An 18,262-nucleotide genomic window follows, 5' to 3' on the forward strand; every position below is an offset into this window, starting at 1 on the left:
GAGAAAGGGGGAGGAGGGGGTGAGAGGAGCGAGAGACAACTGGGGAAGGCAGGGGGGAGGAGGGGCAGACCACCGTTTCTGAGGAGGTATTCCATAGGAAGGAGGTTAGATAGCTAGATGCAACATGTACACAGCAGATCTCCACCACTGTCTTCAGCCTCAGCCAAGCCTGGGTTTACAGGCTTCTTTAATGGTTTCTTAATGTATATTCAGCAGGCTGAGAAAAAGGCTGTTATGTTGCTGCACTTGCTCCAGGAGCTAGTTAAATGATTCAGTGGGAAACTACGGCTTTCATTTAGGTTTGTGCCCTCCAGTCTGTTTATACTGGTCGATACACTTGTCTGAAGAATATAATGGATTAGCACATCATTCAACAAACCAGAACCCAGGCAGACTGGGGGCCACAGAGAGAGAAAAGTAAATTACAGTTAGCAGCCAAGGTAGGCCATGCCGTGAGCAAGGAAACATCATATCAGCTCGCAACTCCTATTCCGCCACGCCGCCAAGCGACCCAGAATAAAAAAGAAAAAAAAGATTGGAATGCAAAAAAAAAAAAAAAATCTTGTTTCGATGAAATAAAACAATTTAATAAAATAAAACAAAACAATCACTCCTGGATGCAGGCAATCTCTCTCTGCCAGGGTTGTCTCCTCCTGTGTGATACAAAGAGGATCTAGGGATGCAAAGGCCACATGCATCCACCCATCAACGAAAAGAACAACTCAAATAGAATAACTTTTGCTACAGAATGAGATTACTTAAGAGTGATAAAGCCATCGGATTGTTCCAGAATGACATTCAATTTATTATCTAGTTTCAGGACATGCACGTCATATACTATGGGCGAATAGGAAATCCAACCCCGCGTTTTATTTGCTCCTGCGTTTCCTATAGGAATCAAATGAAAAACATGAGTTGGCTCTGTATAGCCCAACTCTCAATGTGTTTCATTAAAAGAGTATTGATCCAACGTCATGCTGCTTGCTGCTCTGAAATGCCATGATAATCAGAAGAGTTAATACAGCTATCCATTCTCATTGGAGAGAAAAGGTCGGACTCCTACAGCCTGGCATTTATTTTTCCGACTTGGAAAATGAAACTGTAGAGGGTTTGAACTTGAATTAAAGCATCACAAAACCTCAGGTGAATAAAGGCAGGCTTATAGTTGTCTTATACAAATCTTTATTCCAGAGAAATCAGCTCCAGGACGACCAGAGGGATCAGTCTGACCCTCCTCTGGTGCTGCAGAAAAGCCCAGTCCATCAAACCAATCATTTCCTCCATATATCCTGTTCTGTATACACAGTGTGGAATGTACTGTATAGGCTAGGCTACATATGGGGGAACTACCTGATATATCTCAATGGGAACGAAGCAAAACAAAATGACCAATAAAGATGAACGTAGTTTACATGTAGGTTAGGTAATACAGATTGAACGAGTAGCATAGCCTACTGCATACTATAATATGCGCTATAAATCATTCTCTTTCAATTTTCCTTCAAAATGTTTTCAAGAGAGCAACATGAAAAGTACACAAACATACAAAGTATTTTACCCAGAGGTGAGACCGAGATGATCTGCTTTGGAGGCAGTTTTGTTATTACGATATGGTCTCATCACTGCAACTCCCCAACGGGCTCAGGTGGCAAAGGTCGAGTCATGCATCCTCCGAAACATGACCCGTAAAACTGCGCTTCATAACACCCACATGCTTAGCACAGAAGCCAGCTGCACCAACGTGTCAGAGGAAACACCGTTCAACTGACGACTGAAGTCAGCATGCAGGTGCCCAGCCCGCCACAAGGAGTCGCGATAAGCCAAGTAAAGCCCCCCGGCCAAACCCAGACAACACCGGGCCAATTGTGCACCCACCTATGGGACTCCTGGTCACGGCCGGTAATGACACTGGGATCGAACCCCAGGCTGTAGTGATGCCACAACGCTGCGATGCAGTGCCTTAGACCACTCTGGAGACCGTTTTTCTATAGTATCTTAACTGTTACAAAACTAACGCTCAGTGCCACACGACTGCTATCTATTCCTCAAGGTGTCGCCCGCCATTCTATTTGAAGATCGTCAAGAACTTGTTGACTGAAGAACTGATGTAGTAACAGTGAAAGAGGTTGATTTAATCATCTCACATTCCAAATTCCTACTTTGAGTGGTGGGTCACATTGTATTGGACGTCCAACGTTGGAGGACAAATCAAGGAGAAATGACTAAAGCATTACTTTAGCCATCTGCTCTGAAATATGGGCTGCTTCTGGTCCACTAGACCAGACCGTGATGCTTGCCACATCCACTACTGACTAGCCTCCAACAGCAACAACAACAGAGAGTAGTCACCACCATAAGCTATGCACTTCTGAATACCCTTTAAAAACAATGAGAGAGTTGCCAGCGGGCCATAACACTTCCTATGAACACCCTATTCATAATGCCTTGTAAGCAAATGTATAACGCCATACAAGCAAAGTGTTACACAACGGGCTAGCATCAGACAGGCTATCACCAGACAGGCTATCACCAGACAGGCTATCACCAGACAGGCTAGCACCAGACAGGTTAGCATCAGACAGGCTAGCACCAGACAGGCTATCACCAGACAGGCTAGCACCAGACAGGTTAGCATTAGCACCAGACAGGCTAGCACCAGACAGGCTAGCATCAGACAGGCTAGCACCAGACAGGCTAGCACCAGACAGGTTAGCATCAGACAGGCTATCATCAGACAGGCTAGCATCAGACAGGCTAGCACCAGACAGGCTAGCACCAGACAGGTTAGCATCAGACAGGCTAGCACCAGACAGGCTAGCATCAGACAGGCTAGCACCAGACAGGCTAGCATCAGACAGGCTAGCACCAGACAGGCTAGCATCAGACAGGCTAGCATCAGACAGGCTAGCACCAGACAGGCTAGCACCAGACAGGCTAGCATCAGACAGGCTAGCACCAGACAGGCTAGCATCAGACAGGCTATCACCAGACAGGCTAGCACCAGATGACAGATTTCCATCTAGTGATTCAATAGCTGACGTTGACTTGTTCTATTTCTCCAGAGTACTGCATATGGTGAATAACATAGTCTGGCTGGAACACTAGCCCATCATTCATCATAGTAATCTCCTATCAGCACGGTGTCTGCTGTGGGGGCTAAACGTTGGGAGAATTCTCCTCTCTTCTGTTCTACGGTGGAGGAAACGAACCCCAGCAGTGGTCACATCCAGTTAGAGTGACATTGTGGAGCCAGCTGCTTAGGCCTTCCAAAATGACACCTATTTGCACTTAAATGAGGGGATTTAAGTGCTGCTACACCATTACCACTTTGTCATATGTGATTTCATGTCTTTATCCAGCATTATGGAGGATGGAATGAGCTGTCCTTCGAGGAGTGAGGAATGCTCTGCTCTGCTCTGCTCTTCTCACTCGATATTCTAGATAGAGCCTTTCATAGTTGTTTTTCTCCTCCTCCATTGGGGGATTTTGCCGACATGCATCATACCGCAGCTCGGCTGTCTCCGAGGGTTAGGGGTAAAAAATGGACATGGCAATCATTACGCTGGTGAGGGACATCTGTTTCCCCCTTAAATTGTTGTCCTGATGGGGGGTCCAGGTCCAGGGATGTAGTAATGGGAAGAGAAAAAACTAGATAGGATATGGTGCTGTTGGTTGGTTGGTATGGCTATAAGGGTAATGCACCATTAGAATCCTCTTACAAGGGGTTTAAAGTGAATTGAATCTGCAGAAATGCATTTACGTACAATCATCTCCAACCAGATAACATTCACAGTCTAGTCTTGCATAGTACTGACTCTCATCTGTTAGCATTTTCTCTTTGCTTCAAACTTGTAAAAGTCAAAGTACATGGAGGACATGTACGGAGGAGTGTTGTGTGGTGGATGATGTAGCTTGGCTGCCTGTCCATTCACCTGCATTAAGCCTGATGAATAGACTAGGATTTATATCCCTGTATGGTTCACAGGCAAATACCGGCCTCAGCATCCCTCTTTCTCTCTCTCGTTCTCTTTCTCTCTCTCGCTCTCTCTCTCTTTGTCATTCTCTCTCTTTCTCTCAGCATCTCTCTCATCGCTCTCTCACTCTCCCTCACCCCTCTCTCTATCTCAATTTCTCTCTCTCTCTCTCTCTCTCTCTTAATATATTCATATGAAAATAGAGCCCAAGGATGAACCAGAGATATCAGCAGCCAGTGAACCTAAAAAACAAAGCTGCCATGTTGAGAACAGATGAGCGCCAGTCCCCTTTTTCACCTCCTCCTCCTTCCCTGTTTATTTTAAAGGTTTATCAGGCCCAGGCTGTTTCAGAGCGAGCGAGAGGGGACAACTCTGTCAGTCTTCCTTCCACCTTAACTCTCTCTCTCTCCATATTGATTCATTAGTAATTATCTACTATCGCCTAGCCACAAGGTCTCTTGTGCTACATTGCAGGTGTTTGCCACGATAATGAATGTATGAAGTTATCATCCTCGTGCACAAAGTGGCGGTGACATTTAGGAAAATCCTCTAAGCAAATTTCCATTCCGTTATCTCTGTACAGTCGTGTGACAGAGGTAGCTGCACTAAGAGGCATCATTAAGACACAATAATTAGCCCTCATTTATAAAGCGCATGTAAATAAATCCAGATAATTGTTGTCATATTATTCATGGAGAATAAACTATATGTGCATTTGGGACAACAATTAGGACTGTGTGTACTGTGTCCACATATTCTCTCTTGGCTGTGACAGAGACAGTTGAGACAGTCTTTCTCACAGGATTCTCACACCAATTCCTCTGACAGAGTTGACTGGTACAAGGAGTGAGTCTAACTCTCTGGGTCATTAACAATATATGAAGTCTCAGTGTTTGGTCGTTGTGTTTCACATCGATGCTGTAATTACACAAGCGATAATCAGATCTAGCTAGCACAAAACGACACCAAAGCGATTCCAAAATGATTTCCTGTTAATTGGTGATGTGTATGCATACAACCTGATCTCCATATTCTCATTTCCAAACTTTGGCCTACGGTTAGATCGGACAAAGTTTAGGCCCGTGTCATTGATTCAGGCACAATAGTATCCCCCTCCCTGCCTTCCGTCCTCCGCCCTTTCTCGCCCTCCCTCCTCCCTTCCTCTTCCACCTCACCTCATGCTCGGAGACGCTTTTATTCTCCAAAGTGAGAAATTGGAATGGGGGTCGCTTACATGGAGAACTGGTGACTCTTTGCTCTGGCTCTGAGAGGGTCAGGACTCATCTATTATCCTTCACTGGGAAGGTTCCTCCTCCTCATCACAGCTTGTTATATCCTTATATGATGGCTTCCCAGGGCCTTATATATGGGGAGATTACAAGCCTGGATTCTTTCTCTTTCTCTTTCTTTCATCTGGGTGGAAATGTCACATTATGGGTCCACCCTTGCTTCTGATAAAAGGTTATTACTGAGTTTATGGCCTGGATGGAGTCCTGAAGAAATAGACAGATCCTGCTGGACTTATTAATGAATAACATTTTGTAAAGTATGCAAAAAAGTAAAGTATTTTGCTAATCTTAGTTGTCGAGTAGAAACGATGATTCCTTGTTTGGCAGAAAATGAAAGGATAGATGGAGTGATCAAGATAATTGAAGTGCAGTGAGTTCAATGCGGTTCATCATACCGTATGAGTTCTCATGGAGATGACTGACCCGGTTCCTTTCACTCCAGCATCATCGTCATCGCTAATGAAATACAACACCTCGCACTGTAATTCCAACCAATAGTTCAAAAAGCTGAAAGGTTCCACATTGGTCATTTCTTCATAATCCCTCTATCCTCCCTCTCTTCCTCCTCTGCTATGCCAGATGTTTTATGACAGCCTGGCGGTCAATAGCTTGTCCTTAGGCTGGAGAGGAGAGGTGCTTGGCATTAACTGGCGTCACCTCTCTATCCTGAGCTCCCCTCCTGGGGCCTGACATTGGGGTGAAATACGAGCCCTCTCAGAGAGCAGCTCCCCCATTCATTTGTTCCTTGTGCTGCCTCCACCCGACGCCACCGCGTGCCCCACTCTGCTCCGCTCTCATTGTACCAGCGGCACCCGCCCGCCCACCCGCTCCACTGGGCCTCTAATAAAAAAGGCATCAATTTTCAGCTCTAGTGCCACTCTGATCTCTTTATATGTTCGACATCCAACATTAAATTAGAATGCTGTTGTAAATCCAACTTTAGGAATTTCCAATGAGTGCTCCGTGGGTCGCCCCTCTCTTTCACGATGAGACTGCAAGCACGGTTAGTAGCAAGTCCTGCAACAAAAAGCAAGCAAGCGTACAACACGTCCTGACATTTGTTACGGTTGATTAGAAAGGAGAAGAGTGGGATGGGTCAGACAGTGCTCCAAGACTTCATATTTTATATAGTTTATACATACAATGTGTCTTTACAGGCTATCTTTACCTTTAAGAACAATCTAACTATGAAAACATCTAGCAAGCATCTGACATCTTGTAAATTGGCTTCAAATATTCATTCACTTTGAAAACAAAATGATGGCACCAATGTTAATTAGCTCATCAAAATCCCCTCCCCTCCTAAATAAAAGCCAATTGAAGCCTATTTACAGTTAATAATCCCAACTACTTTATCTTTCAATTCCAATTCAAACACAGTTGTATTCCCAATCCTGACGCTCCCCACAGATCTCAATCCAGATGAAAGGCTGATGGTGGATGTAAAAAGCCCATGCAGCGAGCAGCGAGCTATCGTCAGTCAGTACACTGGAGATGCTATCTGGGTGATCCATCCGCCTTCAAACGTTAATAAGGATTGGAGAGGAGATGTGAAATCAAATGAGAGCAGCCCTATCAGTCTGGAGATGATCTGAAGGATGGAAATAAATCTGTGCATTGTGGATTATCAAAAGAGCAGTTTGGAGATGATGGGATAGATAGAGGACTGCTGGAAAGGAGCTCACTGGAGGGCTGTTAATGGTGCTAGGGCTGAGGCTGAGGCTGGGGCTATGGCCGGGGCTATGGTTGGGGTTTTCGCGGGATAATCATCACTTTCACACCAAAGGGCCATGATAGTGCAAAGTAAAATAAGTGAAAATCCTGTGCACAGCAGTGTGTCTAGATCCAGGTGTTTCTCTCTCTCTGTTCTCTCGCACTTCACTCTCTCTTCTCTCTATTCTCCACTCTCTCTTATTTCTCTCTTCTCTCTATTCCTTCTCTCTATTCTCTCTTCTCTTGCACTTCACTCTCTCTTCTCTCTATTCCTTCTCTCTATTCTCTCTTCTCTTGCACTTCACTCTCTCTTCTCTCTATTCCTTCTCTCTATTCTCTCTTCTCTTGCACTTCACTCTCTCTTCTCTCTATTCCTTCTCTATTCCTTCTCTCTATTCTCTCTTCTCTCTATTCTCCACTCTCTCTTATTTCTCTCTTCTCTCTATTCTCCACTCTCTCTTATTTCTCTCTTCTCTCTATTCTCTCTTCTCTCTATTCTCCACTCTCTCTTATTTCTCTCTTCTCTCTATTCCTTCTCTCTATTCTCTCTTCTCTCTATTCTCTCTTCTCTCTATTCTCTCTTCTCTCTATTCTCCACTCTCTCTTATTTCTCTCTTCTCTCTATTCCTTCTCTCTATTCTCTCTTCTCTCTATTCTCCACTCTCTCTTCTCTCTATTCCTTCTCTCTATTCTCTCTTCTCTTGCACTTCACTCTCTCTTCTCTCTATTCCTTCTCTCTATTCTCTCTTCTCTTGCACTTCACTCTCTCTTATTTCTCTCTTCTCTCTATTCTCTCTTCTCTCTATTCTCCACTCTCTCTTATTTCTCTCTTCTCTCTATTCCTTCTCTCTATTCCTTCTCTCTATTCCTTCTCTATTCTTTCTCTCTATTCTCTCTTCTCTTGCACTTCACTCTCTCTTATTTCTCTCTTCTCTCTATTCCTTCTCTCTATTCTCTCTTCTCTCTCTCTTCTCTCTATTCCTTCTCTCTATTCTCTCTTCTCTTGCACTTCACTCTCTCTTATTTCTCTCTTCTCTCTATTCTCTCTTCTCTCACTCTTCACTCTCTTCTCTCTATTCCTTCTCTATTCCTTCTCTCTATTCTCTCCTCTTGCACTTCACTCTCTCTTATTTCTCTCTTCTCTCTATTCCTTCTCTCTATTCTCTCTTCTCTCACTCTTCTCTCTCTCTTCTCTCTATTCCTTCTCTATTCCTTCTCTCTATTCTCTCTTCTCTTGCACTTCACTCTCTCTTATTTCTCTCTTCTCTCTATTCTCTCTTCTCTCACTCTTCACGCTCTATTCTCTCTATTCCTTCTCTCTATTCTCTCTTCTCTCTCTCTTCTCTCTATTCCTTCTCTCTATTCTCTCTTCTCTCACTCTTCACGCTCTATTCTCTCTATTCCTTCTCTCTTCTCTTGCTCTTCTCTTTCTCTTCTCTCTCCTCTTTCTCTTCTCTCTATTCCTTCTCTCTATTCCTTCTATCTATTCTCTCTTCTCTCACTCTTCATTCTCTCTTACCTCTCTCTTCTCTCTATTCCTTCTCTCTCTTCCCTCTTCTCTCGCTCTTCTATTCTCTCTCCTCTCTCTCCTGTGGTAGCACATTTAGTGTACATCACACAGAGTATGCTAAACTGTGGCCTGATGTTGTGTGGCTAGCCAAACACAAAGTGAAACCAATGCTGTTACAAACTCTGGAACAAGTTATACCAATACCACTTATGACAACAGGAACCTTGGCCAAGTGCTAGCTACGGTTCTCAGATAAAAAACAACAACTACACTTTCACTCACAAACAACTTTGTGTGACTATACTGTTTGTATTGTAGGTTGGCGTGGATGAAAACCTGCCAATACTACTATACCTACTGTATATGCTAGAATATATGTAGCATATATAAGATGACTTAGTTTTAGAAAATATTTTGTTTTTGTAAAATTCTCTCAAGCTTCTTGGTGGTCAGAAAGCATAGAGCACAAGTCCATTAAACCTGGGTGCATCCCAAATGGCACCCTATTCCCTACATAATCACAACTATTTGACCAGGGCCCATAGAGCTCTGGTCAAACAGTAGTGGTCTATATAGGGAATAGGGTGCCATTTGGGATGCAGCTTTAGAGTTGGCTCTAGCGCCAGCGCAGGGTGACACAGGGAAGTGCTAGAGAATGTTTAGGGACCAGCTCATACATTTCACTGACAGGTGCTTTAAATCCCGTGTTTAGACTGATGCTGCTGTGGCCTGGCTGGCTGGCTAAAGTGAGTGACTAACCTATGGGATGGATAGATCCACAGCCCCATCATGTTTTCGGCACTGTGTTACAGCACCATTGACAAAGCAATACCTCACAGGTGTGGTAATAGCTACCAAAACCTAGAAAAAAACCACACGTAAAGGACGGAATCAATCAAGAACATACTGGATGTTGAAAAGGGAAAAAACCTACCCCACTTGTTGACCTTGAAAATCCACCATCAAAGCACCGAAATCTTTTGAAAAACAACAACTATTTCCCTGTCCAACTGAGCAGTAGCGCCTGTCTGCTATCTCTTGTCTGATATTGAGTTGATATACCCAATTTATGACTACAAAATTGACAAGGGCAGAACAATCCATTGTGCATACATCTGCAGAATAATGTATAATTAATCCAATTACTAACAAAACCTCGTTGACTTTCAGATTTTCAGATTCTTGCCCCCTCCCCCACACACACACACACACCTCTCTCTGTTTCTTGGCTCAATATCAAGATGGAGAGTGTGGAAACTTGTCCTCCCCGAAGGATGGCGCCCTCTGAAACCTTGACATGCACAAAGACAGGCGCAGACAGAGCTGCCCTGCCGTGGACGATAAGGTCACCCCTGGGATTGGCCAGATTATCTCTGTCAAGCACTTGGACAGAGCACAGTCAAATGATGCATCATGCAGTCATTTTCAGGGGAAAAAAATCCATTTCTTCACCAGGTCGCTATTTGCTTTTCAAAGTGCCCTTGTAGTGTTTGGCTCTGAGCATTTATCAATTTAAATGTTGTGAATTGATACTGTTTTCTGTTGCTGGGCCTTGTAGGGAACATTGAATCATGTCCCCTCCTCCTTCCTCTACTCCTGTTCCTCACCATTGTAAATCTTTCTCTCTCTCTCTTTTACATTTTTTTTTTTACCTCTCCCTAAATCCACTTATCTGTTTGTTGGATTGGAATACATTAGTAGTATTTATTACAGAGACAACATTTTGGCTTCTCTATCCATTTATTTATTCATTCATTTTCCCCTTCTTTTTATTATATTTTAGAAAGGGTTTTAGCGGTTTGCTTAAATGCTGCAGGTTCCCTTATATTTATATTTATGGGCAACGTTATGCTACTATTATAATGCTTGATTTACAACACTTACAAAACATAATTGCCCCTGTCAACATAACCAAATCTCAAAATATCCTAATCTCACATTTCGCTAGTTAAATGAATCCCAAAGTGATACAGCGCTGTAATATTTGACGGTGGAGATGGTCGTTTCCTGGCTTTGCTCGCAGTGAGTTGGCTGCCTGATGATGATATTCTGTAGTAGAGCAGATAAAGAACAGGCCCTGGGACTGTCTGGAATGACAGGCTTGTCCTTGTTTTCATTCAGGGCTCACGAGTCTACAGGGCCAGCAGGTCCACTGAGGTGGCTCAATTAAACGTGACCTTCCCCTGGCCCTGTCTCCTTTACCACCACTAGCAGTTTTCATGCAAATGGCCGCCCTCTGCTCTGTCACCCACACAACATCATAAATAAAAGAATGCTTATTACCCATTTAGTAACATTTTGGATTCATGCCCTGATAGGCTATTTAAAAATAGAGAGAGGCAAAAAAATCTCCCTCTCATATGCTTAGTGGGGCTTGACGTTATATTTCCCTCAGTGTTTGATGGATATTGGTGTGTCCATTTGTTTTGGATTCACTACAGAGGTCAATTTAGTGTTGGCTGTGGGTTATGGGGAGTTATAGTAGCAGTTTCATTTCACTTGCATAAACTCCCCACAGTGCAGATTCATAGCTAAATGAAAATACTATTTGAGAAATGTAACAAATTACAAAATTTGCAGGAATATTTTCAGAGAGAAAATATACAGTACAGTAAATTCAATATAAATATAAGAAAACCTCACTGACAGTATTCAAGCTTTTGAAAATCAACCATTCCTTTCTTTCATTGATTGATCCACACAACGCAAACAATGACAAATAAACAGACTAATTTAATGATCTCATTTGGTCAAAAGTCTCCCGTATTCTGTGGAACACTGAGAGAAGGGACTGGGAATATGAGAAGGGTGTGTGTGTGTGTATCTGTGTGTGTGTGTGTGTGTGTGTGTGTGTGTGTGTGTGTGTGTGTGTGTGTGTGTGTGTGTGTGTGTGTGTGTGTGTGTGAGGGACAGAGGGATAAAAGAGGGCGAGGACTGATCGGTTCACAAAGATGTGATCAGACATTCAGGCAGATGTTTATGCTAATAGATTCAATATTCTCCCTCCATCCCACTTGGCCTCATATCCTCTGGGAGTCAGGGGGCTGGAAGCCGGGGGCCGCACAGCCTCATCCGGCCCCACTGCAGGGGAGGGAGTCTGGGCAAGAGGGAAAGGAGGGAGAGGGTGGAGGGATCAGGCTCCTGGTGTCTCTCTGTCTCTCTCTGTGTGCACACAGCCACACATGCATAGCCCTGTCACTTAAAGCCAAGCAGATGTCTACATTCAATTCCAGCTCCACAATTGGAAAAGCCTTTTGCAGCGAAACGTGAATGGGAGAAGGGCACTGAGGTCTAACCGGTGTCGCTCCACAATAAAAGGGAAGCCTTGTTTCGTGAAGGAGGCAGAGAGACTTATACCTCCCTCAAACACAGAGAGAGGGAAATGCATTGGAAATATGCCAACTCAATCACATTGTTGTGCACATAAACAATGGAAAGAGAGCGAGCTTCAACCATATGGTCCTGCTAAGTCAGGTTCTCAATGTGCCGTTCCTCTAATAACGGAGAGTGTTTTAACATGTTCCTGTACTTGGAACGGGTTAAAATAAAAAAACAGCTAGCAACTCCTTGGAGACAGATGAAAAGTCATATGGTCGCTGTATTCCAGATGTATCAATTTCCTTGGATATTCAGTCCATGCAAGTGCATATGCTGCACTGGCGCCGGCTTGGAATGGGACTGATTCCAAAAGCTAATATTCTGTTGGCCGGAATAATGCAATTATTATTTTCCTAGCTATCAGCCTAAGCACACACAGTGCCATCTGTTATACAAAACAAACATACACATCTCAATTACCAAACAGACAGCTGCATGGTCACACCTCTGCACCGCCACGGCGCTCCTACATCGCGCCAACAGGAGGATTTTGAGGGGGTTCCATGACAGTATTAGGATCAGCAGGGCCTGCGTCCCAAATGACACCCTATTTCCTATATGATGCACTACCTTTGATCAGAGCTCTATGGGCCCTGATCAGAAGTAGTGCACTACAGAATATTTTTCTAGCTAAAATCCTACACAAACAAAATTTGAGTCAGCTAGCCGAGCCCAGAGGGTCTACTTCTACAAGATCCATGCTGCAGTGTCTGTCTACTGCAAGGCACGTCTGTCTACTGCAAGGAATGTCTGTCTACTGCAAGGCACGTCTGTCTACAGCAAGGCACGTCTGTCTACTGCAAGGCATGTCTGTCTACTGCAAGGCACGTCTGTCTACTGCAAGGCACGTCTGTCTACTGCAAGGCACGTCTGTCTACTGCAAGGCACGTCTGTCTACAGCAAGGCACGTCTGTCTACTGCAAGGCACGTCTGTCTACTGCAAGGAATGTCTGTCTACTGCAAGGCACGTCTGTCTACAGCAAGGCACGTCTGTCTACTGCAAGGCATGTCTGTCTACTGCAAGGCACGTCTGTCTACTGCAAGGCACGTCTGTCTACTGCAAGGCACGTCTGTCTACTGCAAGGCACGTCTGTCTACAGCAAGGCACGTCTGTCTACTGCAAGGCATGTCTGTCTACTGCAAGGCACGTCTGTCTACTGCAAGGCACGTCTGTCTACAGCAAGGCACGTCTGTCTACTGCAAGGCACGTCTGTCTACTGCAAGGCACGTCTGTCTACTGCAAGGCACGTCTGTCTACTGCAAGGCACGTCTGTCTACTGCAAGGCACGTCTGTCTACTGCAAGGCACGTCTGTCTACTGCAAGGCACGTCTGTCTACAGCAAGGCATGTCTGTCTACTGCAAGGCACGTCTGTCTACTGCAAGGCATGTCTGTCTACTGCAAGGCACGTCTGTCTACTGCAAGGCACGTCTGTCTACTGCAAGGCACGTCTGTCTACTGCAAGGCACGTCTGTCTACTGCAAGGCACGTCTGTCTACTGCAAGGCACGTCTGTCTTGCAATTCCATGGCAAGCTGAAACAATTCCAATGGTACTGCTACAGAACTGTTAAATACATGCATTAGCTGTGCTAAATCGCTGAGGCAGTGAAGGCAAATAAAATTACACCAAATTTGGCTTATAACAACCATTATCCCTTGTCCAACAAACTCCTTCAAATAGCCTATCTACTATTAAAACATTGTACATTCGGTATCCAAACGTTCCATTCTATTACGAAAGAATGTCAAGAAATAAAATGTTTTTATCTTTGAGTTTAGTAATGACTCAAAAAGAGACCATTCTGGAATGTCTGCATCCTCGAAGGGGAGCTACAGTCACTGATTAGTCAAATGAAGACGGAACATTATTCCAGAGAACTAAGACATACACTTAGACACCTGCGATTAACTTGGGGGGAACACAGGCTTATGCGCCATTTGCAAAACAAAAATGGTAATTCTGACCATCTGTTTCACTGAACTGACTGGCTGCAGAACTGGTGCCATAATAACAGCCATTTCACACGAGCACAGAACTGTCCGATACAATCTGAACAATCCAAACATATGGGTACACATTCACAGACCTTGAAGAGACACCATTGTAGCATCATTCTGTACTTTACCATCATCAGTTATCAGTTAGCTCAACATAACAAACTTGGGTTATGTGCACAGATCTCAAGTTAGGGTTCGGGACTTATTCATTACTAGATTTATGTACATTGATCGGCTTTGTCTACAAGGCTATTAAAACTGTTACTGTAATAACTTACTAATTTCCCAGTACTATATGATGTTGAACCAAACAGGTAAAAGGCCATTAGGCCAACCCCCCCCCTCTCTCTCCCTCTCCCCCTCTCTCTCTAAGCCATAATATTCAACATAGAAGTTGAATACATTAACTTTTACTATAAAGAATAAAACATTTAAAACTTTGATAGAGGGAATGGACTGTAATTACACAGCAAGTCCTAAATAATGGCTTCATTAACATAATGTTTGATATGCAGAACATTTCTAGACATTGAATAAGAGGATGAAAATCCCCATACATAAATCTGCTTTAGATTGTCTGCCTGGCACCATAAAATTCATAACCTTGTCAATTTGAAAAAGGCTTAAAAAACCTCCTAGATCGAATTAATGTAGAAAATAATTAGCAACTATGTTAAAAAGAAATGGCTTGGCAGACAGATTAAGTGGCTAAAAAGTAAAACAGCAATTAAGATCACAGAGGGTTAGAATTCTCTGTGTACACATGCTAGATTATACAACTAACTCATACAAGTACAAAAAAACAGCACTTAATCACTCACTCACTCTAACTGCTGATAAAACTATGAACAAGATAACTACATCACGCAGCCCAAAGCTTAGGGGACCTATTTGACAATTAATCAATTATTTGATAGAAATCATCAATCAATCTGTACTTGAATTAATCTGTAGATAGATGTGGCTGCAGCCTATACAATTCACTATTTTTAATTTGTTAAACTGATTGCCTATTTTTTGTCCTTTATATTGTCGTTTTAATTTAGCTAAACAATGTCTACGCCTTCCCTCAAAGATACAAAGATCTCTACATCATAATGTTATTAGAGAATACTTCATTGTGAGTCCTGTAATACATGCAGCCACACAGATACAACACACAGACAAAACACACAGTCAAAACACACAGCCACACAGCTAAACGGTCACACAGCTAAAACACACAGCCACACAGCTCACAGCTAAAACACACAGCCACGCAGCTAAAACACACAGCCACGCAGCTAAAACACACAGCCACGCAGCTAAAACACACAGCCACGCAGCTAAAACACACAGCCACGCAGCTAAAACACACAGCCACGCAGCTAAAACACACAGCCACATAGCTAAAACACACAGCCACGCAGCTAAAACACACAGCCACGCAGCTAAAACACACAGCCACGCAGCTAAAACACACAGCCACGCAGCTAAAACACACAGCCACGCAGCTAAAACACACAGCCACGCAGCTAAAACACACAGCCACGCAGCTAAAACACACAGCCACGCAGCTAAAACACACAGCCACGCAGCTAAAACACACAGCCACGTAGCTAAAACACACAGCCACGCAGCTAAAACACACAGCCACGCAGCTAAAACACACAGCCACGCAGCTAAAACACGAGTTTGTATTGGTCTGCCATGTAGCACGCTTCTGTCTATATCATGAGCTGGTCAGTATGTGTCGGTAATCCTTTCTAACGTGGCTTATTTTTAAGATATCACATATTACAACTACATAAGCGTTGCTCTACACTTTCTGGGGGACTGAGTTTTGAAAACAGTGGAATAAGAGTAGGATAACTAAGGAGATGGAGAAACTTCTGGTGTTTGATTGCAAATACGCAGACAGAGTGGAAAACAGAACACAGAAGGCTGTTGAATAAAACCCCTGTCTCGGGATTACATCTTCAAACTGAGGGCAACCATGGCAACCGTGACAGACAGGGAGACGCGTCCGTCCATGTATACGGACGGGTAACATAGTCTAGCTAGCTACATTTTCAGAAATGACACGTTTCTAATTTTGGCAGAAAGTCGTTTTCATTTCAAGTTAAAGCGTACTGTTAGCTGGCTGGCTCACTAGCTAACGTTATGTGTATGATCAGTGTAATTATATTATTAGTGTCTCAGAGCCATTTGCATGGCTAGTTATAGCCTAATGTTGAACGTGGTTGGTTAGCTACCTGCAGATTCATTCAGGGTAGTAACGTTATGAATTGTGATTATTGTTTAGCTAGCTAGCTACATGTCTAAACAAAAGACTCCATAAACAAAAGACTCCAATACCATGCAAGTTATTTATTTCAATTTTTAGCCCCAATTCTCCATCTTGTCAATAGAATGTGCATGATGTCACTGCAACAACTGTCGATAGACTCCGATTTCAGAGCACTCTCGTTCGAAACCCTTTGAATATGGCCGGTGTCAGTAAACGTTGGCAAAAAAGTGTAATTAAATGTTTTCGGCTCCCGAGTGGCGCAGTGGTCTAAGGCACTGCATCTCAGTGCTAGAGGTGTCACTGCAGTCTCTGGTTCAATCTAGGCCGCATCTGGCTGTGATTGGGAGTCCCATAGGGCGGTGCACAATTGGTCCAGCGTCGTCCGGCCAGGGTAGGTCGTCATTGTAAATAAGAATTTGTTCTTAACTGACATGCCTAGTTAAATAAAGGTTAAATGAAAAATATATATTTTTTTATTTGCCAGCAGGAAAGTTGCAGTCACCAACGCTCTGGATAACATAACCATAACAGCCTAACCAGCTCTGCTAGGGTAAGTAAAATGGTCAGTGAGCTGTTCACTCATTTGTGTCTGGAAGTAGCAAGCAAGCTGGCCAACGTTAGCCAGTTATCTTGGGTGCTTGACTGCCGCTGTGAGGTCAGAACGCTCGGATCAACCCTACTCCTTGGCCAGAACGCCTAGTGTGAGCTCTGAACGCTCACTCTGAACGCTCACTCTGAACGCTCAATCTGAACGCTCACTCTGAACGCTCACTCTGAACGCTCACTCTGAACGCTCACTCTGAACGCTCACTCTGAACGCTCACTCTGAACGCTCACTCTGAACGCTCACTCTGAACGCTCAATCTGAACGCTCACTCTGAACGCTCACTCTGAACGCTCACTCTGAACGCTCAATCTGAACGCTCACTCTGAACGCTCACTCTGAACGCTCAATCTGAACGCTCACTCTGAACGCTCAATCTGAACGCTCACTCTGAACGCTCAATCTGAACGCTCACTCTGAACGCTCACTCTGAACGCTCAATCTGAACGCTCACTCTGAACGCTCAATCTGAACGCTCACTCTGAACGCTCACTCTGGCACTCCAGATGAAATTTACGACACGCCCGTAGTATAAACCAGCCTTTAGTCTTGAAATCTTTGGTTGTTTAGTACATGGCATCACATGTGAATCCTTAAATAGTTGGGCGGGGCTAAGGCTTTAGAGGGTGTGAACGATGCTGAATGGCCGTAGACAAAGAAGAGCTCTCCAGTAGGTGTACCAAAACATTCAAGGGCCATTTTCTCAAAAGTGAAGCTACAAGTTTAGCAACTTTCAAAGCAGAATTACTTTCCCATTGTTCCTCAACTATACTGTATGATATATCATTTTCTAGCTCTGAGTCTCTACTTTTATCCGATGTAAAAAGCAGGCTCGCCGGTATATGCATCCAGGGTATGTACATCATTTGGCCACATCTATTTGTCCTTTACATCTAAGTGTCCTGTATTCTATTTATGCCATGTATTATGAATCTAAGTGAGTGTTTTCTTATGCAACATTTTAATTATGTAAATTCTGTTCAGTCTAATGGTTTTACAAAGGTCAAGTCTATACCTAGGGGTATAGAGGGGTGTTGTACAAAACATCTCTAACCAATCCGAGTATCAAAGCCAATGACGCAGTTTCAAAATGACATCTTACCCACATGTGTTCTGGCTCTGACCCAACCCATCGGTTTCTGGACCAATCAGATGGCCCCGAATGGCCCCTTCACATCCGGTATAAAGTCAGGGAGGTACTCAGATCCAGACTCATTGTGGAGAAGAAACGAACGTCCATGGGCGTGGCATAGCATTTTGGCCAGAGCAAGAAGTCTGGATAGCCAGGAAAGGACTCTGTGTACTCTCTAGTCAGTCTACAATAGCCCTGTGTGTGTGCGTGTGTGTGTGTGTGTGTGTATGTGTGTGTGTGTGTGTGTGTGTGTGTGTGTGTGTGTGTGTGTGTGTGTGTGTGTGTGTGTGTGTGTGTATGTGTGTATGTGTGTGTGTGTGTGTGTGTGTGTGTGTGTGTGTGTGTGTGTGTGTGCACTCAAGTCTGTCTGTCTGTTAGCCCTGGAGACAAAGCTA

At 43.8% G+C, this 18,262-nt stretch overlaps 1 protein-coding gene across 4 annotated transcripts in view; it reads right to left on the minus strand.

Annotated features, from left to right (window-relative positions):
- LOC112262448 (neuronal PAS domain-containing protein 3-like) overlaps positions 1-18,262 on the minus strand; it is a 349,807-nt gene that overhangs the window by 88,855 nt on the left and 242,690 nt on the right. The window lies entirely within an intron of this gene.

Source organism: Oncorhynchus tshawytscha, linkage group LG11 (assembly GCF_018296145.1).
Source record: "Oncorhynchus tshawytscha isolate Ot180627B linkage group LG11, Otsh_v2.0, whole genome shotgun sequence".
In the NCBI taxonomy this organism is placed as follows: domain Eukaryota; kingdom Metazoa; phylum Chordata; class Actinopteri; order Salmoniformes; family Salmonidae; genus Oncorhynchus; species Oncorhynchus tshawytscha.